The following is a 26405-nucleotide window of genomic DNA, read 5'->3' as shown; positions in this document are numbered from 1 at the left end:
GTGAAATATGTGCCCTAGGGTTTAGCCTTATTGATCTTTATACCTTAGCTTTTATAAAATTCTAATTTGTTTAGTTTTTAATTTGTTTCCTTTTTCATTAAATTCATTCATAAAATTATGTTTCATCAAATAACAATAAAATATACTAGTTTGGTACTTGGTAGGTAGTTCTCTTGGGATTTGACGCTCGTTTACTCGAGTTTTACTACTTACGCGATTTCGTACACTTGCGAAAAGCCTGTCATGATCCTGTTCGGATGCTCGAGGAGCATTAAATTGGTCGTTTTGTTAACTACGAAGGAACAAAAAGCTCGTTAGCGAAGAACAAAAGTAAGTTCGCAAACTCAAAAGAAAGGAGAACCTACTCGGCTCCTGAAAATGGCAAATGCCATCATGACGAGAGAAAAAGAACTTCGTCTCATATGCCCCTACGTTGCTCGGGTAACTATGTATTCCTGCTTCGATGGTAGGTCGCTTGGAGAGATAGTAGGAATCCTTGTCCTTACTCTTTTTCAGAATATACAAGCAACCGAGCTCTACTGCAGTTAGCTCGCCCAATCCGTTTTTGCCGCATGCAATGTACATAGCCACGGCTATCATATACGCATTCAGCGTGACCTGTAATGGTGCAATCCCAAAATGATTGAGGACTGACCTGACAAAAGGGTGGAAAGGAATCAACCCTCCACTCTTGAAAATATTCTCGGAGATCGCAGCCATCCGTTGTGGCAGACTCTGAGCTGTGTGTACCCTATCTTGGAAGACCTCCATGCTGAAAGCGTATTGGTCTACCACCTTCTGAATATCCTCAGAAGTAATCATCGACAGGATCTCTTGAGGAGGACCCGCATGAGCATCCTGCATAGGCAAACTGGTCCCCTCCTCAGCTATGGTCGTTGAGGGGTTCATTCTATTGCGGTCTGTAAAAGAGACATGTAGGGAATCATTTAGTCCTTGTACACTATTTCGTACGATGACGTGGAGGAGAAAGTAAAAAAGCTTCCTCCCTTAAACCCTAAAAAAACCTTAACATAATACTTTTAGAGCCACCATCAATGGCTCAAAACCAAGGAGAAGATTTCATCTCTGATCAACTAATAGCAGGCTATCATCGCATGGCAACTATCGAAACCAAGAAATAATAATAAAAGTGGCAGAGAAACCATCCTTACCTCTTGGAATGAGAAGATGAATCCTCCTGCTTCGAATATCAAGCCGCACGAGTCTAACAGACAAGGAACCAAGGCTCACAAAAATTTCTTGCTCTCTCTGAGAAGATGAATATTGTGACATTGCCTGAAGTGAGCTTGGGATTTTATAGTGAAGGAAGTGGCATTTTGGTTTCTAGAAGTCAAATGATGTTTGGGCGAAAAACGCATCTGACCGTTGATCGTGATGACGTGTCGCGAATCAACAGAGAAGAGTGACCGTCACGCTTCGAGAAACCAAATCGTCATTCTCTTCCATTGAAACACTCAAGCGACAACACGTTTTCCCTCCTCCACATTGAATGCGCCCACATCTGCATTTAATGCTCTGGTAAGGAATGTCGTTTCAGCATGGCTCGCATTTAATGCGCATGGCTAGAACTTATTGCACACAGGACACGTCTGTCAGAGTAAAAGATATTTCATTAAATGCATCAACTACAAAAGTGCAACGGATAACATCTGAAGAGGTCGTTATATATAACACTCTTCGTCTTATGTCGATCGCGAAGCAATGTGACTCTTCGATCTTGTCTTACGTCAGTCGCGAAACAGTGTGACCCCTTCGACAAAAAATTCTGCTAAGTGCAATAAGGTCGTAGACCTCAGTCGAAAACCAGTCATCGTTATGGCACGGAACATAGTCCAAAAATAGGTCGCTGACCCTAAAGGGTAAGCCGTGTCAGGTCGCCTACATGAAAACGTTTCTTCGACCTCTTTGAAACCAGGTCGTATCGATCGGTATCTCGTCAAACGCATCAAGTCGAGGCATAATGTGTAGTTTACAAGGTTCAATTCTCAAACCTTAAAAACTAGGGGACTTCTGTTATGCTTGGAAAAATAGGGCTGACGTAGAGCCCTTTCAGCTTAAGTGGTCAGAGCTTAGGTAAGCCTAGAAGTCATTTAGACGCAGCCACGTCGCACGCTAACGCAAGAGGCATGCTCCTGCCAGTGCAGTAGGTGTGCGCCAGGCTAGTGAAAGGCTGGAGGCGATCCACATGTCCAATCCCTACAAGAGTCAAGTAAATCACTCGAGCAAGTGAATAACGGGACGCAAGGAAGGATTTGCACAGCAATTTGACCCACTCCCTGATTTATTAATCATTACCTCAATTCATCCCACTATAAATAAAGGGTTCCTCTCCTGTTTGTGGGATTAGCTAATTTCTCTCTGGAATAGCATATATACTCTCTCTTTCTCTCTCTCTTGTAATCTCTCATAAATCAGCTCGCTGAACGCGACCTGATCTCATATCTTAATACGATACCAGTGGACGTAGGATTCGCTTATTTAAGCATCCGAACCACTTTAAAGATTGTTCTTCTTTTTCTATTCAGTTCAATACCCCCGTACACGTGTGTCTTCTGAGTCAGCTCAGCATTTCCCATGTGCATTTAGTTGGTGTCAACATCCAGCATCAACAATAGAGTTAACAACTTTATAAAAATATAAGACATTAAAGGATTTCAGATATTGAGTAAAATAATGAACACGTTTATGTTTATAAATCTTTCCTAAAATTTTTTATATGTGTAAAATTTAAAAGCCATTATCTATATGTATATATATGTGTGTATGTGTGTGTGTCAAGATAGCTAATGCTTGAAAGGATGTTAATGAAAAATGCAGAAACGTGTCTTGATAAGGATGTTAATTAATCCCCTTCGAGTTTTGGAAAGTATTACGAGAGTCAATATTATTCAATTTAAAATTAACGGACCCCAAAGTTAATTTAGAATTGCTCAATTGGCACTCTTAACACCAAAAGCAGTCTAAAATAGTCACGTTAACAGGATAAATTGTTGGATTTGATAAAATATTGGATATTACCATTTTTTATGGATATATTGAGACCGTTTGGGGAAATTCTGCAAAACTTGGAATGAACAATTTTAGTATAGTTTTGGAAATTTAAAAAACACAAAGGATTACATTGATATTTCAAGTGTACTTATAATAATTTTTCAGGGCTAGGGGGTTCAAGTGAACCGCCTTGACCCTCCCTAGCTCTATCTATGCACCTGCATCAGTACTAACCAAGCCACCTAGACCATTTGTTGGTCCATCCCACCACCTCCAATTCAAAGTCTTCACCTAATTCTTCCAAATCGTATCTATCTGTCTATGCATTGATGGATATATATGCACTCTTCGATCACTGTCATTAATGTGACATATGATCAGATAAACGCACATATGTACATATGATATGGATATAAATGTTTAGAAGAGGTAGAAAATCTACATATATAGTATGCATTAATTCAAATTTCTAAAGGATTTGAAAAATGAGACAACACCACGTCATTCATTAATCCAATAAATTAAATTTAGGTTCAGAATAATGTCTTAGCTCAATCAAGCATGCGAATCGCTTTGATTAAAACTAAGCATATTTACGTTATTTTTAAGGTGGCTTGCTTTAAGTATGTTATTTGTTCTTGTTGCAAATAGAGATCAAAATCGAAACCCAAACATTACAATAATCCAAGCAGCAGAAAAACACAAGTAATATGAACAATAAGTAAAGCAGAATAATAAAGAAAGATACACAGATTTATAGTAGTTCGGTAATCACACAGATTACCTACATCCACTCTTCAGGGCAATAAGGAACCATTTACTATGAGAATAGAGAAACCTTATAGAGATTTACGCTCACTCCTTTACACAAGGCAAAAACAGAGTAAAACCCCTCTGTACAACACCCGCAAAACCTAGATGTCCTCACCTCTCATACACAATCCAAAGTAACCAGAATCAGTAACAGATTTATACACAAAGAGAAAGCAAAATAGAAAATACAGCTAAGACCTACCACCACCGTTTCATTCCATCAACAATCTTTAGATTTCCAACACATCCAGATTCGTAACAACTTTCCCTCTCTGTAACCAAGAGAGAAAGCTCGAGAATGAGAACTGAGCAAAACCTAATTTACATTATGTTTATTGAAGAATGGAAAAGACAGAATTGCCCCTTAGTCTTTAACAAATAACTTTGATCACCTAAGTTATAAGTTGACTTCCACGTGGGCATAGGTCAATTGCCACATCACAACAGTTCTATAATTCAATAAAAACATGTTATATATGCTTGTATTTCTCTTTCATCTATCATTATACAATAATTTATTTCAAGTATGTCAATCTTCTTGAATTTCAATGTACGTATGACTGATTAATATGCTATTTGAATGATTAGTCGCTTTGTCTGATATTTATTTTGTTGTGTCAAACTCAATCCCACGAATAATAATTAACGGTAAGAAAAACAATAATATACACAAAACACACAATAATTTACGTGGTTAAGCTTTTTAGTCTACATCCACAAGCAAAGATAAAAGAAGAATTTCATTAATAAAATTGTGTATACAAAAATTTGGTGAAAATTCTCCAAAAACCCAAATCCCAAATACACCAAATATCTCTCACACACTCTAAACTGTTTTTTCCTCTAACTCAAGCTTTGCGTCTCTAGTGTTTATATTGCTTAAAAGATGATGAGAAAAGATAAGAGTTTGTTCATCGATCTTGATAGAAGTACTCTGCAATGATATCAAGACAAAGGAGAAGGATGGCTGGAGACTGAGATGGGAGAGTTCTTCAATGAAAATGGTGATGATGGAATGTTGATGTTTACTTTATCTCATGATAGTGACAATATTAGAAACGCCTTTATTATTGAAGGAATTGAGCGTAGACCTAAATATGTTACGTATATAGAATTGTGTCTTCAACACATACATCTTCTATAAACATGTTTATGTCAAGATTTAAAGTGCTTTTAGTGTTTTATATGTGTTCACTTTGTAAATGTAATTTTTTTGTTGTGAATTTGAGTTCCATTCAATTCATCTAAAAGATAACATCTGAAAATAAAGTTGAATCTTGCAATTCTAATATCAAAACGCATCTTTTTTTTTTTTTTTTCGATTTTAGATTTAATTACTTCCAAAATCCTCGGCCTCTTTATTCATCTACCTCGTGTACCTAAAACTTTTGGCTTAAGATAGAGGGGTTGAGATGCTGCAACTTTTGGGAAGTTTGTGTTTGTGCTACTGCTAGATGTTGTAATGCCCAGGAAGATGTTTTTGCAGATTTTGTGCTTAAGGCCGTGGATCATGCTGGACAGGGAGCGATTTGGGCTTCTGCTGTGATTTGGATCGTCGTGGGCTGGGCAGTGGTTTTGGACATCAGCCTCAAGTTATTTTGTATAGTTTTTTAGAGTTTGGTTGGCTAGGTTTTCTCTTTTGGGCCTCCTGAGCTACTTTTTGGTATAGCCTTCTTTTGAGCCTTTTTATTTGAGCCTCTATTTTCTAAAGGCTTTTATTTGAGCCTTGTATTTGATCCTCGACAGTGTTTTGCCCATTGACGGCCAATACTATCTAGCCGTCTGGCCTTTAACGATGGCCAGGAGTCGTAGATTTAACTTTTTCTGACTAGATCAGCGCACGGCCAACCAAATCCGGTCTGTCGTGCGCCATTCTAGCATCAACAGGCGTCCATTAGCGGTGGTGGCTAAATCTGGCCACCACCCTTGATTAATTTTTTCAAAGTGCAAGGGTATTTATATCCTAAAAATTTTGTATATAAGGATAAAACAGTCTTTTAATTTTTTTGTAAATTTTTTTTTTCAAAACAAGGGTATTATTGTCCAAAAATTTTAATAGTTAAGGATAAAATTGTAACAAAAATAAGATTACTAAGTAATCTTAAAATACTTAAGAAAATAGAGGTAATCAGATTACCTTCTATATTACTAACAGTAATTACTATTGGTTTTGGAAGATTATCGAAATTTTATATTATTTGACAACCAAACGTGGTAATCAAATAATATAAGATAACATTACTTCAGTAATGAAAGATTACTCTCAATCAAACACTTCCTTAAGGGTTTCTATAACTACATCCATATCACAAATTTATAAGAACAAGGAATACACACTTCTGGGTTTTGGAAACAAAAGATAACTATAGGGGGTCTTTTAGTACAAACTAATACTATTGGGGTTAATTGTTCGTTTCCTAAACTTCAGGTTATCGGCAACCCCAAGGGAATAAATTCCAACCATTAGTTATCAAATACAGATACAATTCCAATCATTGCATTTCTGTCATCCCAAACTGCTTAGCCCATCAATAACAACTCTCAATCACTTTGACCTTCTCAAAAATATCTCAGCCGAGCTTTCAGGGACGTTTTTGAAGGAAGAGATAATGGGAAAAGGCGTGTCATGTTTCTTAATCCTTCAACAAATGCATCTCAACTTTGTCGAGACAGAGGAGATGGATGGATGGAGATTGAGATGAGTGAGTTCTTCAATGCAAATGGCGATGAAGGAACCTTGTTGTAAGTAATTCCTAATCTGGAAGCATATTGGTTCTTATATATGTGTATTTATATGCATCATTTTCTAGAAAGCATGGCTATGTTATTGTTTTGGAATTCTCTCTCATGTACATGTATGTCAAGGTTAATAATAGTAATCTCTCTTATTTATAATTAAATAACAAAAATCCTCCTATAGTTATAGTAATAGTAATAGCAAAAATCCTCCTGCAGTTAAGTTTTTTTATGCTAAAATAAATGGCAAACAGATAATTAGTTAAATATTCATTAGCACATCATATTGTAAGATCAAAAGAGCACATCAACGGGGGATTTATGTTATTTCTGGGAGTAAATAAGGAGTCAAGTAAATGAGGTGAGTTCAAATCTAAAAATTAATACAAAAACATGGTGGTGAAAGCAAAAAGAAAAATGTTATTCTTACAAAGACCCATACAAAAAGGGTTACAAAGTGACATCAACAAGAAAAAAAAAACAAAGAAAAAAATGGAAAAATAGAGAGAGAGAGAGAGATATAAATCATGAAAATCAAGGGTAAGGATTATCTTTGTATACCCTTTTTGTATGTGTCTTTGTAAAACTAGCATTACTCAAACAAAAATACGGAACCAAATCAATGAAAACAAAAATTTTGAGTGGGGCACAAGTCCCCACTCATCAATATTTAGGTATGTCCATGTTCGGATTTGTTAAGAAATATGGGTTATTTTGTTTTATTGTTTATTAAGGGTAGATTTGTCTTTTCATTATTTCCTTTGTTTAGCCTATATATATATCTTTGTATTTAGGTTAAATCATACTTTTTGTATTCAATTGAATTGTGCAATATCAATGAAACCCTAGCCTCCTCTTTTTTTATTATTTTCTTTGGATTGTTTAACAGGATTAATTGATGACTTTTTGTTTTTCACATAAAACAATTTATATATATAAGAGAAGTAAACAAATATGACCACGCTAATGAATAAATGGGTGTGCATTTGATCAGTAATCACACAATGATTAGGCTAAAAGAATATACAAGCCTCACACGTGATTAGACATAAAGTGCACGTGTGATTAAACGCTTAGCACACATGTGATTAGATGTAGATTTTATTTATATTTAACATGAATCAATAAATAGACGAAGGACATACTATATACCATGGTTCGGCCAACATTTTGTCTATGTCCAAGCCCACAACTACAAATCCTTTACGGTAAGGATTTTCGCTATGGATTTGGATCTCCTGTTCATTCGAAGGATTTAAAGACACGTGGTAATTTCATTATCAAAGGGTTTCAATCAAAAATGTTATATCCACTGAAAAAATTGCACCAAAAAATTGCATCGAAACAGGTGGAGCTTCTTTTCTCTGCCAAGAAGCAAAAAATGCTATAACCAAAATATTAAAAAAAAAAAAAATGTCTTTCACGCTTTCGCACAACCCATGTGCTTTTTTGACGCCACTTCTTCTTCTTCTTCATGGCCTTCCATGGCTTCTTCATTGACTCCCTCCATCAAATCTGCTGTGCTTTTTTGACACCACTTCTTCTTCTTCATGACCTTCCATGGCTTCTTCATTGACTCCCTCAATCAAATCTTCACTTAGGTCATCTAAATCTGCCTTTTTGCAGCATAGGTTCTCTTTGCAATCCATAACTTTTCCTAGATTTTTCATGAAAGCTCGTTCCTTTGGTGTTTTTGCCAGAGCTGCTACGGAGAAGACTTTATATGACTTCACCGTTAAGGTAATTTTTTAGCAGTTAATGGAGAAGAAGTGGGGTGCGTTTTGGGTTGTGCGAAAGCGTGAAAAGCTGTAGAGAAAGAAGAAGTAGAGGAAGGCATAGAAGAAGCCATTGGTTATGAGTTTTGAAACAACATCGGGTGAGTTGCAGAAGGTTATAAAAGATGAGAAGTTAGGACTTGAAGCTTGAAGCTTTTTAATTAGAGTAGGGACGCCCGTCCAAAAAAAAAAAGGATAGCCGTCCATTCCTTATGGACGGCCGTCCTTACACAATGGACGGCCGTTTTTACACAATGAACTGGCGTCCATTCCAGATTTTTTTTTTTAAATTTTTATATTTTAAAAAAAAATTAATAACGTTAAATGCGTTGAATAGTCTAAATCAGGAGACACGTAGGCCAATACAAAATTTCGGTGTAAAAACCCTGGTGTCTATAGCATTGTTGGGGTTTCAATTCATTTATATAAAACATAGGGTTTCGGAATTCTATCCAAGCAACAAAACCTAATAAACAAAGAACTCGTAATTGAAAATGATGTAAAAATAAATAAATCTTTTGTTCTAACTCGTAATTAATTACCGCTCGGTTTTGAATCTATACACTCTTTTGTTTCAATTCAACTTTTTTGGATCAATAAAATCAATGCAACTTCTTGCTCTATGTCTATTCAAGTTTATACTAGTGTATGAGAACGGCATGTGCAATGGAAGAGAAAGAATCACCATCCATATAAAGTTTGTACAAGCGGAAACAACGTTCAACAGTAATTAAATAATTAAAAAAAGGAAAATACTATCCTTACAAAGACCCATACAAAGAGGACTACAAAGTGATATCATCCAAAAAAACAAAAAACAAAAAACAAAAAGAAAACGGAAAGAGAGAGAAAGAGAAAAATCATGAAAATCAAGGGTGATGAGATTGTTCTTGTAGGCCCTCTTTATATGGTCTTTGTAAAACTAGCGTGCTCTTAAAAAAAAAAAAAAAAAAAAGTTAACTAGTAGTGAAAGGGGGAAAAACATTAAAATAATTAATCTAACCGTTACACGGTGGAACTGTCACCTGCCTTTTGATCCTTCAAAAATTAAATAAATAAGATGAAAAAAGGATCAATCCAAATCCTCACTATATATATGATGAGATTTTATACTTTGGATAACCAAAAACCTCATCATATATAGTGAAGTAATCAACTGCAAAGCTCCACAATTAGACACCCTAGAAGGACTAGTCAAGTCCGAGACTCCAACCTCAGAACTGGACACCCTAGCAAGACTAATCAACTGCAAAGCTCCACAACTTCAACACTAGACAGCCTAACAAGACTAATCAAGTTAAAGCTCTCCAAACATGATCTTCAGTTGAAGATCTTGTATGCAGAGAATAATTATTTGAATAATTCATCTTAAGGTTTTTAAATAATCTTTTAATCCATTATTAAAATTCAGTGTAAGTTTTCCATGATCTAGTTAATATGATTTACTGTATACTAGTTTACCTATTCTCCAAACATGCGTATGTCTAATTAAGTTATTTAACTAGACCAAATTAATGACTAATGATATTTAAGCTTCATTGATTTGTTCATAGTTTTCATGGTCATGTTCTTGTCAAGCATATCTTTTTAAGATTTTTTCCTATATTAGTTTTGAAATTCTTTGGAAAGAGGAAACTATGGAGTGCTAAGAACATCCATCATATATACAGTAAAACCTCTCTATAGTAATACTCTATATAGGAATAAACTCTACATAGTCATAAAAAATTATAGTCCCAATTTGGGATAGTTATAAATAAGAATAAACTCCACATGATAATAAGTTATAATTTTTCTAATCCCCGTCTTAAGGAAAGTTGCCTCCACATAGTAATAATTATTTGTATATTGTCAAAAAAAAAAAAAAAATATGGTATGTTACATTAAAAGGTTAAAATGAAATAAAATATTTATCTAAAGTTGTTTGAGACAATAATTTATGTTTTAGAGTTGTTACCACATCTTAAAGTAAAAACATTTCTTGCTTCTTAAGCATGTTTAGAGCTTCTTAATATGAAACTTTTTGTATTTCTGTACTATCATCCTTATAATTATTTCATTTCTCTTCTTTTTTAATTGTAGAGATGATTTCTTCTTTTGTTAAAGTATATATGACTTGTTACTCATTTGCATGATTAAGGAAGACATTAATATTTATTCTATTAGTGTAGCGAAGTTGTCGAATTTGATCACTCAATTTTACAATGACTCTTTGATTCTTCTCATCCACTTCATTTGTAACTTGCAATTCATCGACATCGAGGGTCTTAACTTTGCAATGTTTTAAACAATTGACAATTGTTTGTAGTTTCACATCAATTATCATGCAACAATTGTATTTACAATTCCATCAAAGACAGTTATCTTTGTTGGTTTAAAAACATGATCTTCTATCCGTTTCAAAAGTAGGCAATTGAAACGTTGAATTGAAATCCTAATATTATTAAAATATGAATTGAAATCCTAATATTGTACAGAGCATGTTAATACTTATTGACCCATGAATTATGGATGGAGCTAATCTGAGTTCTTGTACAGTGAAGCTGACGCTATTAAATTGTCAAAATATTGACCCATGAATTGTAGAATGTTAAGCGCTAACATGCTTCATCCCAGTTCTTGAAGCTGCTCTAGTAGAAGGCAGAAAAGTATTTCATTGCTGCAAAACTACAGAAGAGAAAAACAGAGTTTTTAGTTCAAGTCTGCTTTCTTTTATTTTTGATTTGCTTGATTTAAAATAGTAATACGTTGTATCTTTTTAGCATTATACTAAGAACACTTAAAAGATAAAATTAATCAATTGTAGATATCTATACACTTCTAGTGATAAAAATAAAAAATAAAAAACTTTTACATAAAAAGGAAAATATATCAAACTAGCATTCTGCAGCATCCTAGTCCTGGATAATTAGAAATGCATTAATTTCCACCACTAGCATGGGCTATTTGACGCTCAAGTTAGCGAAGGATTCACAGGAAAGCTATACCAAGGCTATAAACATGTGCTATTTGCCGCCGTTAGTCATTCCTAGAGTTTGAGCATCTGCAGCTCCCTCTCCTATATGTCTCCTTTAAAGATACAATTATATCTCATCTACCATTTTTGGGGAAGTCAATTCCTTCAATAATTAACGAGGCCGCTTAGAGCTAAATCAATCACAAAAAAATAAATAAATAAAATAAAGGAATACAAATCAACTTTCCATCGTCACCATTTTCATATTGAAGAATTCACCCATCTCAATCTCCATATCTAGTCCTAGTCTCTATTTTGAGCTAGCTGACAAACTCCTGTCATACATTGATTGTCGTACAAAAAGTGCATATCAATTTCATAGTTATAAATTAAATAACTAGATATGGAATAGAATGAATTCAAATTGTTACTATTATTATTTCTTGATCAAATGATGAAACTAAGAGTGAAGATCTCTTTGTTCATGTACTAAAATTAGAAACCTTAAAGATGAATTATTCAAATAAATATTCTGTCATCTGTGCATGCTAGAATCTTTGACGTGAACTAAATTAATCTAGCTAACAATCTCTTCAAATTTTGTTGTATACATTAACACATATTTTCCAATTGGGTACAGATCATCCATGATGATTTTCAATATCATTATTAAATAACATCATGATACATGAACAATATTTTTATACTTAATCAGTATGTACAAATAAACGGATCCTCGATCGCGAAGACACAACAAAATAGCCAAGACTCAAAGAAATTGAAGTTGCATTATATTCATTGGAGCAAAAATGGTTAATGTGGGTGACTTCGCAATGCTCAACGTGCTGATGGCACTGCCACAATCATGGCAATTGCAACAGCAAATCCTCCAAATGTCTATGATCAAAGCACATATCCAGATGCTTACTTTCGTATGACCATTGCCGAGCACATGACCCATCTCAAAAACAAAGTGCAGCTCATATGTAAGAAATTAATACTCTTTTCTAATTTTTGTTTTTTAGATTATCGTGCTTTTAATATTTTCTAAGTCTTAATTGTGTTCGAGATATTGAACAGTATTTTAGGATTGAACGATTTTTAGGATTCAGTTTGGTATCATCTACGAAATCGTTTGCTTTTGATGTTTTTTTCCTCTGTGAATGTCATTAAGTTATGACTAAAAAGATACATATTTAATGATTTCAGGTGATAAAACCACGATAAAAAAGAGATACACTTACTCAACTGAAGATGTTATAAAAGAAAATCCAAACATTAATTCATACAAGGCACCTTCACTGGATACTAGGCAAGATATGGCAGCAACATTGATACCAGAGTTAGGCAAGGAAGCTGCAACCAAGGCCATAGGAATGGGGCCAACCCAAGTCAAAAATCACTCACTTAATTTGTTGAAGCACTATGGGGCCATTCATTAATTCCTGGGTATGACTTTCAAATTGTCCAGCTCTTGGGCCTTTATCTATCTATTAAGCGAGTCATGTTGTACCAACAAGGTTGTCATAGAGGTGGCACCATACTTCGCATTGCTAAACACATAGCTGACAACAATAAAGGTGCTCGTGTCCTCATTGTATGCACCGAAATAACTCTTGTTGGCTTCCATTGCCCTATTGAAACCAATGTCGATGTTCTTGTGAGTCATTCTCTATTTAGGGATGGCTCAGCAGTTCTTATAGTTGGTGCAAATCCATTTCCTGGTGTTGAAAAGCCTATCTTTGAACTCATCTCTGCAACCCCAACAATAGTGCCAATAGCGCTGGGGCTATTTGTGCTAGTATTCGTGAGCATGGGCTTACGTTTCATATTGGGAAGGAAGTTCCTGACCTTATTTCAAACCATATTGCGAAGCGATTGATTGAGGTATTCCACCCTTTAGGTATCGCAGATTGGAACTCGATCTTTTGGGTTGTACATCCTGGTGGGCCTGCAATGTTGGACCAAGTGGATGCCAAGTTGGGTCTTAAACTTGAAAAGTTAGGTGCAAATAGATACATGCTTGCTGAGTATGGTAATATGTCAAGTGTAACTGTGTTGTTTGTTTTGGATGAGATACGAAAGAAGTCAACTGAAGATGGGTTGAAGACCACAAGAGAAGGGTTGGAATGGGGAGTGCTTTTCGGGTTTGGTCCTGGGCTTACTATTGAGACATTGGTCCTCTGTAGCGTTAACATTGCTTAGGGGATCCTTTTATTGATTTACCTTGCTTTCTTTTCTGTTTTTTTATTTTTATTCTATTTTTGTATGGTTATTCACAATAAACGCATGCATGCAAAATATGTCGAAAAATTTTCATCTATATTGTTTAAATGGAAAACTGATCGTATGATGAAACTTAAATCAAACTATGTGTTTATATTAGTTTATAGAGTTAATAACTTTATAGAAATATAAAACATTAAAAGATTTCAGATCTTGAGTAAAATAATGAACATGTTTATAAATCTTTTCTAAATTTTTTTAATATGTATAAAATTTAAAAACCATTACTAATAATTTTTAAATATTCTGTATCTATTTCATGAATGCTAAGTCTAATTAATTGGCAATGCAAATGTATTTGAAGTTTGAGCAAGAGAGAGGGCATGTTGCCTCCACGGTGGATTGCTACATGAAGCAATATGGCATCTCCAGAGAAGAAACTGCTGGAATTGTCAATGTTATACGCATATCAGGAGTATTGTACAAGAAGAGAGATGCATTCACTTTTCCAGATGATTTGAAAGATGACCTTACTAAGTTATTGATTAATCCAATACCTGTTTAATTAAAGTTATGTTCACAATAATGTCTTAGTTCAATCAAGTGTTCGAATTGTTTTGATTAGAGTTTTACGCATATGTTATATTCAAGGTGGTTTGACTTAAGCGAATATAACTATGGATGTGTGATTCATCTAAGAGGTTGCACATATTTATTAGCTTTTACCTATTTGAATTGTTGTAATTTACAGTATAGGAATGTTCTAATTTAAGTTGTTTAATATTTTTTTTTAGTTCAATGCAATTTTTATTTAGTTGATAAAGGTTAAAAATAAACATTTATGTTCTAGATAAAAAAAATAGTTATGTTTGAATTTTTTGCAATTAAAGATTTTCCTATTTGGACCTAAGATATACCCAATCGGAGTGCGAAAAACCTGTGATTTTTCCCAATTCCCAGCCCAGTCTTGGGTTGGGCTGGGTTGTTGCCATCTCTAAGAGTGGGTGAGGTATTGAGAATTAGATAAATCAATTTTTTTTTTCTTTTTTCTGAAAAATATGTTCTTTGTCAAGGATATAGTTCTTTAGAAAAATAGAAATACAAAATAGTTGTTGCTTGTTTAGCATATGAGTCAACCACAACAACAAGGGAGGACACAAAGAAGTTGATGCACAAATAAGTCAACAAGAAGAACACAATCTAGAAAACTTAACTAGAATGGGTTAAATTTTTTAATTTAAAAAACGTAGAATATGAACGTGAATATAAAAAAAATAGAATAATTAATAAAAAATTGAGTTATGCACTAATTAAGCATGCATATGTATGTTATTTTTAAGGTGGCTTGATTTAAGTATGTTATTATTATTATTTATTTTTTTATTTTTTTATTTTTTTGGTAACCGAAGTGTCCGAACCGGTTTACACGTACTTCAATTAATTTTTAAAATTTATTGAACAACTCAAAGAACTATGTAAAACACAATGTTATTGTAATAAATGACCTAAAATTTGAGCTAAAAATTCAAAGAAATGATCAAATCTTATTGACCGCCAAACCAACCCCTTAAAGTTTTAAGTATGTTATTCGTTCTACAATTCAATAAAAACTTGTTATGCATGCAAATATTTTTCTTTGGTCTATCGATCATTACAAGAAGTCATATCAAGTGTGTTAACGGTTTTGAATTTAAATATGTCTCTAAATGATTAAAATGCCATTTGGATGGTGGAGTACTTTTTCTGACTTTTTTAACTTTCAGTGCTTAAGGATACATATGTAGAATGGTGCTACATACAAACTTACAAAGTACTTTATTAAGAATAATGTTTTATTCGTTGCAGTATATATTCTCATTATAGAAAGGTTTTTCGTGGCAAGCTTCGATATTTTGTTTATTATCACACAATTTTTAATAACTTTACTGTTTGGAAAATGCATTGGTCACTAGAACTTGTTTTTACGGCACAGCAGTATCATTTGTGAGAATGGGAGAAATTACAACGATTAACGTAGAGGTGGGCATTTGGGACTGGGTCTAAAAACCCAGTCTTAGGAGGTCTAGTCCCGTTTTAGGATCAGGAGGAGGGCCCGGTCCCTCCATTGGGCCCTCCTCTAAGGCTCGGGCTTAGGACCATTTTTTTTGCATATTTTTGTTTTAATCCCTTATATAATTATTAAAACTTCCTATAAAATAAATATAAATTATAAGAGTTAGAATGAAATTTTATAAAATTTATAAATTTCTTTTTTTTTTTTTAACTTTTCTCTAACAACGGTTTGCTGGCAGCCAACAGTCTTTTTTTTTTTGGGGGGGGGGGATGATTTCTTAAGAGTGGGTGAGGTCTGAGAATTAGATAAATCAATTTTTTTTTTTCTTTTTCCTGAAAAATATGTTCTTTGTCCTTAAGAGTGGGTGAGGTCTGAGAATTAGATAAATCAATTTTTTTTTCCTTTTCCTGAAAAATATGTTCTTTGTCAAGGATATAGTTCTTTAGAAAAATAGAAATACAAAATAGTTGTTGCTTGTTTAGCACAACATGGGAGGACACAAAGTAGTTGATATGCAAATAAGTCAACAAGAAGGACACAATCTAGAAAACTTTACTAGAATGGGCTAGATTTTTCAATTAAAAAAAAAAAAAAAACGTAGAATATGAACGTGAGTATAAAAAAAGAGAATAATTAATAAAAAATTGAGTTATGCACTAATTAAGCATGCATGTATGTTATTTTTAAGGTGGCTTGATTTAAGTATATTATTATTATTATTATTATTATTATTATTATTTTATAATTGACGTGTCCAAGCTGATTTACACGTATTTCAATTAATTTTTAAAATCTATTAAATAATTTACAAATTCAAAGGATTATGTAAACCACAATATTATTGTGATATATGATTTAAGATTTGAACTAAAAATTTAAGAAAATAAACAAACTTTATTGAACCCAAAGAAACCCTTAAAGTTTTAAGTATATTATTGGTTACAATTCAATAAAAACTTGTTATGCATGCAAATATTTTTCTTTGGTCTATCGATCATTATAAGAAGTCATTTCAAGTATGTTAACGGTTTTGAATTTAAATATGTCTCTAAATGATTAAAATGCCATTTGGATGGTGGAGTACTTTTTCTGACTTTTCTTTCTGAGCTTTTTTCTGACTCTTTTTACTGTCAGTGCTTAAGGATACATATGTAGAATGGTGCTACATACAAACTTACAAAGTACTTTATTAAGAATAATGTTTTATTCGTTGCAGTATAAATTCTCATTATAGAAAGGTTTTTCGTGGCAAGCTTCGATATTTTGTTTATTATCACACAATTTTTAATAACTTTACTGTTTGGAAAAAGCATTGGCCACTAGTACTTGTTTTTACGGCATAGCAATATTATTTGTGGGAATGGGAGAAATTACAGGGATTAACGTTGAGGTGAGCATTTGGAATTGGGTCTAAAAACCCGGTTCTAAGAGGCCTAGTCCCGTTTCAGAACTAGGTGGAGGGCCCGGTCCCTCCACTAGGCCCTCCTCCAAGGCTCAGGCCTGGAACCAAATTTTTTTACATATTTTTTTTTAGTCTCTTATATAATTACTAAAACCCCCTATAAATTTTGAAATAAACATAAATTATAGGGCTTAAAAAAATTTTTATAAAATTTATAAAAAAAATATATATATATATATTTTAACTTTTCTCTAGCAACCGTTGGGTGGAAGCCAACAGTCATTTTGTTGGACACCACTCAATCTCTCATTCTCTCATTCTCTCAATCTCTCTACTCCAAATCTCCAATCAAATTCTCATTCAATTTATATTTATATTTATAGTTTATTCATATTATTTATTTATTTGTTTATATTATTCAATTTTTTCTATTTTTCAATATCATCTCTTATTCATATTATTATTTAATTTCTTTTCATTTTAATTATTTATTATTTTATCATAAATTCATAATGGATTCCCGCAATGATGCGTTCAAAGGATCATCCCCAAATGAGTTTTACGTTCCATCCACCGAAAAAATGGAAGGGTTCAATCCATTTTCACCATTTCCTCCAGAGGTAACAGCTGCAATTCCACAACCACATTTGATTGGGACGAGGTGTAGCCAAACACATGTGAGCTGCGAGTCAACAGGCACGGGTATAGGCCAACCCCCCGACCGTCAAAGAGGATCGTGTCGATGTATGGCGACACTTTACCAAATCAAAATGGCCAAAGACAAATGGGGCGGGGGATGAATCGTGTGGGATTTGTAATATTCTGTAGAACCATTATTGGCGCTGAGAAGGGGACTTCGACGATGTGATGACACATGCATGAAAAAGAAGCACCCCCAAATAATGTAGTTGCCCAATACATCTTCAACCGGATCAGGTAGACAAATTCAAACTCAACTTAATTTTAATCCACAATCCTCAACTCTCTTAACATGACAATAAAATGCACATGTTGCGCGAGAGGAAATAGCAAGATTCATAGTTGCTACGGACTCTCCCATTTGTTTATCTGGAAATCCTTATTTTATTTATATGATTAAAACTGCATTTTGTCCAACATATACCGCTGTTAGTAGAAGTACAAGTAGAAGAGATATACTAAAACTTTATAACAAAATAAATAATAAACTTAAAAATGAATTTCAAAATTTTAGGAATATATCTATTGTACTTACATCAGACATATGGGCTTGTAGATCAAAAACCGATTTTTTAACTGTCATAGCACATTTCTTATATCATAATTGGGGTTTACTACAAAAATTGATGGATTTTAAACCATTATATGAAAAACATAGTGCTGAAACTATTTATTTTACAATTCTTGAAGTTTTGTACATTTTCAACGAGTGGCCGGATTGTTGAAGACAGAAGATGTTCTTTAACCGATGAGATGATTGAAGTGATAATGTGTTTATGGGATTGGACTCATGCAAAAAAAAGACTACAACAGCACCCTGAAGATCCCGAACTACTCGAACTCTTTAGGAATACAGATTTGAATGATGTAAATATTGTTGACGATGAAAATGAATAATTTAATTAAAAAAAAATATTTAATTGTTTATTTATGAAGCGTAAATGTGTGAAATGTGAATATTACATTTATGTTAAAATTAACTATTAATTAATTTTTTTTTTAAATTAATTAAACCTTTAGAAACTTACTAATCTACCCTTAAAAAATACTAAAAACCCCCTATAAAATTTCATTTCACCCCTAAAATATAAAAAAAAGATCAAGGGGGAAATAAATTTTCCAGGCCCATAGGACTGGTCCTAGGGACCGGTCCGGGTCCTAATATTGCTCATGGGCTTGGGACCAGTCTCAGGCCCATGAGCGATCGGTCCTAAACGGGCCCAAGCTCGAGCCTGCTTAGGACTGGTCCTTGACCAACTCTAGATTAACACATTTCAATGGCTGCAAAACTTTTCGAAAATCGTCAGAGCTACATATGCAATTGGTCGCTGTAACACCCCGCTTGAGGTACGTACGTACTTAAGATTTGCTGTATTGCTTAAATGTTCATTGATTCAGCTTTAATTGAGTTTGTATATTGAGTTGGTTGAGTGTTTGCCTTGAAATTGGTTGAGTTTTGAGGAATCTTAGAGTTTTGAGTAAGGCGGTGTTCTTCGCCGCGGCGACGTTGACTTTGAGTAAGGCAGTGTCGACTCTGTAACTTTTCGCTGGGGCGATAGAAGTTTCTTCGCCGCGGCAACGGGCCAGTTAAAAAGTTTAATGAGGTTTCTAGATATTTCTCCATAGGGGTAAAATGACCATTCTACCTTTAATTAGCAGGAAAAGTTGAGAGTAAAATATAAGAAAATTTCATGGGGAATAGGTTAGTGTGAGGGTGTGAGTGTAATGAATCAAAGGATATAGATGGAATTTCCAAGGAAGAGCAAGGGCAAAATGGGAAAGGATGGTTATAATATGAGCTAAAAAAGGGTTAAGTGTAATAAACCCTTCATTTCACCCATTTCCATCGTCATACCCATTCTCTACTTCCATTCAATTCTCCATCAATTTTCCAAGATTTCTAAGGAGTTTTAGAGAGTTTTGGGGTAATTTTAGTAGAGCTTGAATCTAAAGCATCCTAAGGTAAGGATTCTTGNGAAGCTTGGCACACTAAACTTCTTCTATTTTCAACCAATTTCAGGGCAAGCATTCAACACAACACTCAATCAAACAATAATACCAAAACCAACTCAAATAAGAGTGAAAGAAGCAGTAATAACTACGTACCTCATGTGGGGCGTGCTTGAGGTACGTACTTAAGATTTGCTATATTGCTTAAATGTTCTTTGATTTAGCTTTAATTGAGTTTGTATGTTGAGTTGGTTGAGTGTTTGCCTTGCATTTGGTTGAGATTTGAGGAATTTTGGAAGAATAGTCTTCGCCGCGGCGACGTTGGCTTTGGGTAAGGCGGTGTTGACTCTGTAACTTTTTGTCGGGGCGACAGAAGTTTCTTTGCCATGGCAACGGGCCAGTTGAAAAGTTTAGTGAGGTTTCTAGAGAATTCTCCATAGGGGAAAAATGACCATTCTACCCCTAATTAGCAGGAAAAGTGGGGAGTGAAATGTAAGGAAATTTCATGGAGAATAGGTTAGCGTGGGGGTGTGAGTGTAATGAATCAAAGGATATAGATGGAATTTACAAGGAAAAGCAAGGGCAAAATGGGAAAGGATGGTTATAATATGAGCTAAAAAAGGGTTAAGTGTAATAAACCCTTCATTTCACCTATTTCCACCGCCATACCCATTCTCTACTTCCATTCAATTCTCCATTCAATTTTCCAAGATTTCTAAGGAGTTTTAGAGAGTTTTGGGGTAATTTTAGTAGAGCTTGAATCTAAAGCATCCTAAGGTAAGGATTCTTGCTTTAGATGTGAGTTTGTTTATAGTTGTATTGAAGTCTTATATTGTTGTTATTGTTTAAAGTTGTAGAGAGAAGACAAGACAACAAAGGAAAGGAGAAGTGTTAGAGAAGTCACTTATTCACAAAGTAAGTAAATCCAACCCAATTTGAGATTTATGAACTCCTTTGAGTAGAGATGTATATATGAATGAATGCATGATTGTGTATGTATTATATTTGTTGAGATAAGATGAGATGAGATTATAGTTATTGATGAGTATGGAATGTATTGGAATATGAGAAGTGTTGAGATTTTATGGTGTTGAGTTGAGTTTTGAGTGAAGTTGAAGGGAGTTTGAGTAAACCCTATAGAAGTGTTTCTTTCATTGACAGGAATTTAGAGTTTATGAGAGAGTTTTCTCCCATATTGAGAAGATTCAAGAGAAGAGAAGAGTTATTGTTACAATAGAGTTTTATATGCACATGAGTTGTATGATAAAATGCTTGAGTAAGGCATAGGTAAGAGTAGAGAACCTTAATTATTGCTACATGGCATAATTGCATTTCATAAGTGCATTAATGAGCATGAGTCATCCATATGCATTAATTGCATTAGAGAAAGAGAGTAGAGAAATAGTAGAGAATTTGAGTATAAACTACTTTAAGAGTAAGGAGAATGAGAGAATGAGCACTAGAGAACAAAGAGAAAGTAGTGCTAAACGAAAGGTTTGAGTAGGTTGTGCGATGGGGAACCTATGAGTAATGGGTAGAGTATTCCTGCATGTACGCCGCATTAAGAGAGCGGCATGAGTAAGAGAGAGAGAAGTGGTGTAGCCCGTGAGAGTGCATGCAGATGAGGGCTATACCCGAGAGAGAGAGATTATATACTCACATGGCGAAGGGTTCCGAATCCATGCATAACCAAGTCCGATCGGCTAGAATGAGTAGAAGTCACATAGAGTGAGAGCGAGTCCCGGCCGTGCCTCCGGTAAGATGAGGCCGTGACTTGGGTTATGAAAAAGAGAAAATAGAGAGAAGCATAAGAGAAAGAGTAAATGAGCATTGTAAGGAAAGAATTAGAGAGAGATTTACGGGGTTAGATGAATAGAGGATTTGCTTACTGAGCATTATTTTAGTGCTCACCCCATTGTTTCCTATGTCTTGCAGGATCTAGGTAAGGACACGGTTGGATGGGCGTCAGCAAGCGAAGGGAAATGGCTACACTGTCCACCTTTTTTTTAATAGTTTTGTACATGATACAAAATTTGTATAAAGAATGTATATGTTTAATGAAAGAAAAATTTGGGCCTAACTTTTTATGCTATTTTACATGTATTTTTTACTATGTATATTTTAAAAGAATATGAGTAGAATGGAGTTGTTACAATATATTATTATATGTATTAATTGATTTTAATTATAATAATAATTAATTAATTAAACTACCATAAAGTGTGTGTTTGGTTGCAAGGGTGAAGTAGGGTTAGAGCTCATGGCTATTCCTAAGTGGAATAGGGTTTTAATTGTTGCGCTATATAAGTGCAACTCAAATTAAAACAATAAGAATTATTTATTCAATTAAAACCCTAGCCACCCAAAAGGTTCTCTCTCTCTGACGTTTTCTTCTTCCAGTGAAGAAGAAAATTTTTCAATTTTGATTGTTCTTGATTCTTAATGCTGACAATTGTTCTAGCAAAACAATTTTCGGTTCTTCAGATTATCTTCGTGTGTACTTCCATGAGTGCGATCCTACATTGGATCTATTAGCGAAAAATCATGTGAACAGTAGACGGTGAACAGTGTTCGTGTGCGAAATCAAAGATATTCGGAGGAGCCTCCGAACTTCAGTAATGTTTTCTTTATCCTTGTATGGATTATTTACTATGATTTATTTCATACAGATTGTAATATGCTCTCTAGCTAGTAATTCTTTAAGAAAAATATAACAAAATCCACTAAATAACTTTTATAAACATATATACATAATGTAAAATCCGAAAATTCTAATTCTAATTAATATAAATACATAACAAAATAAGTAATAGTGCAAGGTAGACTTGGACAGTGCTCCAAACTCCTCCGCTTTCTTTACGTCAGCACGACTATTCTTCCTCTGTTACTCATGTTTTGATTTTCCTTTTCTCACTTTAATCTTTGCTAATATTCTTTATTCCTTTTTGATATTCTACATTCCTTTCTGATATTCTACATTCTTTTCTGATACTCTGATTTGCTACTTATCAAAGTGCAAAGACAATGAATAAAACTATACATCGTCGAGCACATAAGAAATACTGAATCATGTAAGTAGCATAATACATATGCAGAATAATAAACTTTCCTGAGAAAAGAACTTTCTTTTCATTTCTTTTATGTTATCTGTCTCTTATGCTGTATCTCTTTCTTTTCTTCTCTGTTTCTCTTTCTTTTCATTCTTCTATTCTAGTTTGTCGATCGGACTAGGTTGATGCATGGAATTGGAGCCCTGCCCATGTGAGTGGGTACAATCCCCATCTACATGCACTGCTGACGGACTATACAAATATTGTATCTCTCTGTTGTGGCCACTCGCTCATGGCGGCATGCATGTAGGTATGCTCTGCTGGGTATAGTCCTCATCCACATACACTACTTACGGACTATACAAATACTGTATCTCTCTGCTGTGGCTACTCGCTCGTGGCGGTGTGCATGTGGGCATCTCTGTCACTCACGGGTTCCCCATCGCAAAAACCTTATAACATAGCATGCTATAGAAAGAGAATAGAAAGAGATACTATACACATTTCTAAATGAATTTCCAAGCTATGGAAATTCTACTCTTGCATTCTTTAGCAAATGAGAAAATATACATACTTGCATGTTAGCTAAAAAGAAAATTACTAGCCATTTTCTTTTCTTTCTTTCTCATTTTTTGCTAACATATTCTTTCATATTCTCATTTACTAAATCAAGGCTATATATATAATCATGTGCACAATATATGCATGATCAAGCCCATTCTTTAATATGCTTTCCAAGTTCACATATACAAACTTAAAAATTCATTATGGCATAATGGTATGTCATGACATATTCTACCATTCTCTACTATCCCAATTGCCATATCAAAGTAACACTTTAACTTGCAATTCTTCTCTAACACTTCAATGTGCATTTCAAGAAGTAGTAAATGTTCAAGTAACTAGAACCAAGCACTAAGGGCCATTTCTCTCATGGAACAACATGACCAGGTGATATATTAAATTTTGGCATAACAATATGCACTCTTGAACACTAACATTTACACTTGGCTAGACCCAAACATAATCTTCCTACTTCAATTCTTGCCTTTCTCTAACCCTTTCTTCAATAGGGTTTAGCCAACTCGTGCATGCATTTTCTCTTTGGAGTTTCATCAAACACTTCATATGCACATGCAACTACCATGTTGGCTACACTTCCACGTCTTTCTAATTCCACCAAATTGTGAGCCAAAAACTCACTAACTTTAGTATCAAACCTGGCCGATTTCAACACTTCTCTATACTTCAAAAATTTCAACACTAATTCTTCCACAACTTCACCAAATCATCACATAATCATACACTACTTCTCATGGCTGGAAAGTATGCATCATTAAACATAAAAAATAGCTAATAATTCTCTTATACCATCATATACAAACATGCCAAAATTCATTCAACACAAGTCTTGCTCAAATCAAGGCTAAAATTAGGTTTACTTACCTTAAATGTGTGATGTCACCTTCTTTTGCTAAAAGTCTCTTCCTCTTGGACCTAGATCATATAAAAACCATAAGAATTTAAAACCGTAAGGTTAATCACACACCTTGTCACGACCTAATCTAACCATGGGCATGGCTGGGCTAGGCTCGCCCCAGGCCCACTATCGTGAACACTTTACTCAGTCTAGCCTGATGGTACTCACCATGCTTCCCAATTGACTATAGCCCCTTGGTCTTGGGTTCGAGTGGTGGGGGAGGTGAAAGAAATCCCTTAAGGGGGGGACAGTACTGAGTAAAGTGTTCACGATAGTGGGCCTAGGGCGAGCCCAGCCCAGCCGTGCCCACGGTTAGATTGGGCCATGACAGAGGTATTTCCTTATCCTCTTCCATGTCCAAAACAACAAAATCCACTAGAATGATAATCTTGTCCACCTTCACCAACACATCTTCGACTATATCCCTTGGATGTTTAATGGATCTATCTGCAAGTTGCAACAACATGGTCGTTGGCTTCACTTCACCAATTCCCAATCTCTTGAAAATAGAAAAAGGCATTAGATTGATGCTTGCACCTAAATCACACAAAACTCGATCAAAAGTAATGTCTCCTATAATGCAAGGAATAGTAAAACTCCCTTGATCTTTGAGTTTCGGGGGTAGCTTCTTCTGGAGAATGGCGCTGCACTCTTCCGTGAGCATCACTGTTTCCTCATCTTCTAACTTCCTTTTGCTTGATAAAATCTCCTAGATAAATTTCGCGTAGCTTGGCATCTGTTGCAATGCATCTGTAAAAGGAATGTTAATATGCAGTTTTTTAAATATTTCAATGAATTTGGAAAATTGCTTATCCTGATTCTTTTTCTTGAGTCTCTGAGGAAAAGGCATGGGAGGAGTGTGATGTGCCAACTTTGGTGGTATCTCGGGAAATGGCAATTTCTCTTTCTTTTGTCTTTGCCTCTGTTCCCGCTTTTGTTCATCAACCCTAGAACTGGTTGGTTTCTCTTCAGCAACTATCTCTTCATTAGCTTCCTAATCAGAATCTTCCTTTTCTTTTGGTTGGCTTCCTTCTTTCCTTGATTGTTCTACTTCTTCTAACACTGTCCCACTTCTCAGAGTTATTGCATTTGCTTGCTCACGTGGGTTAGTCACTATGTTGCTCGGTAGGGACCCCTATGGTCTCTCATTTAGCTTTTCAACCAATTGACCCATTTATATCTCCAAGTTCCGAATGGACGCCCCTTGATTTCTGAAATTAGTCCTTGTCTCATTCATAAAACCTGTGGTCTCTTGCATAAAATTTCCAAACATGTCTTCCAATTTTGTCACTCTTTGTTCTCCTGGTTGATTGTTCAACCCTGCTTGGTTGTTTGGTAATGCTCTTTGGTTCCATTGATTGTTTTGCTGATTCTGTTGGTTCTGATTGCCCCAAGACAGGTTCAGATGATTCCTCCAACCAGGATTATATGTGTTGGAGTACGCATTGTTTGGTTGCCTTTGATTTCCTGCCAAGTAGTTAACCTGCTCTGATGATGAAGAAGCTGAAGCAAATGTGTTCCCCACTTGGCATTCACTGCTCACATGACTACCTGCACAAAATTCACAAATCAGTTGAGGAGCTTGAATAGAATTTACCTATATACTTCCCAACTATTTCTGAAGTGTTGTAAGTTGGGTTGAGATAGCCGTGTATGCATCAACTTCATGAAAACCCATAGATTTCTTTGGTTGCACCCTTTCATTAGGTCTTTGACAGTTGTTACTCACTAAAACTTCAAGCAACTCATGAGCTTCTTCCAGTGTCTTATTCTGCAGTGCTCCTCCCGACGCTGCATCCACCATAGTTTGCACATTCACCATCAATCCATTATAAAACATTTGGACTTGCATCAAAACTGGTAACCCATGGCGTGGACACCTCCTTAGTAATTCTTTGTATCTCTCCCAAGCCTCATACAATGATTCCGACTCTTCCTATAGAAACGATGTGATATCATTTCTCAGTTTTGCCAATTTTGCTGCAGGAAAGAATTTGGTCAGGAACTTCTGTGCTAAATCATTACATGTTGTGATCGTTCCTGATGGTAGTGCCATTAACCATCCCTTTGCCTTATCCCTCAATGAAAACGGGAACAGTCTCAGTCTGATGGCGTCATCTGACACTCCGTTTGACTTGAAAGTATCATAAATCTCCAAAAAAAATTGGCTATGTGTAGATTTGGATCTTCCTTTAAATCCCCTTTAAACTGTACCGACTGCTGGATCATCTGGATGATTGCTGGCTTTATCTC

At 34.8% G+C, this 26405-nt stretch overlaps 1 non-coding gene and 1 pseudogene across 1 annotated transcript; both read left to right on the top strand.

Moving 5' to 3' along the window:
- Positions 1 to 2819: 2819 nt before the first annotated feature.
- Positions 2820 to 13526, top strand: LOC116116292 (annotated as a pseudogene).
- Positions 13527 to 26014: 12488 nt separating this feature from the next.
- LOC116116389 lies at positions 26015 to 26121 on the top strand. The gene has a single exon (XR_004125805.1). It is a non-coding gene; the product is annotated as a small nucleolar RNA R71 (small nucleolar RNA).
- Positions 26122 to 26405: the final 284 nt, after the last annotated feature.

The sequence above is a fragment of the Pistacia vera genome, unplaced genomic scaffold (assembly GCF_008641045.1).
Source record: "Pistacia vera cultivar Batoury unplaced genomic scaffold, PisVer_v2 Contig77, whole genome shotgun sequence".
In the NCBI taxonomy this organism is placed as follows: domain Eukaryota; kingdom Viridiplantae; phylum Streptophyta; class Magnoliopsida; order Sapindales; family Anacardiaceae; genus Pistacia; species Pistacia vera.
This window is presented reverse-complemented; position numbering and strand designations above follow the sequence as displayed.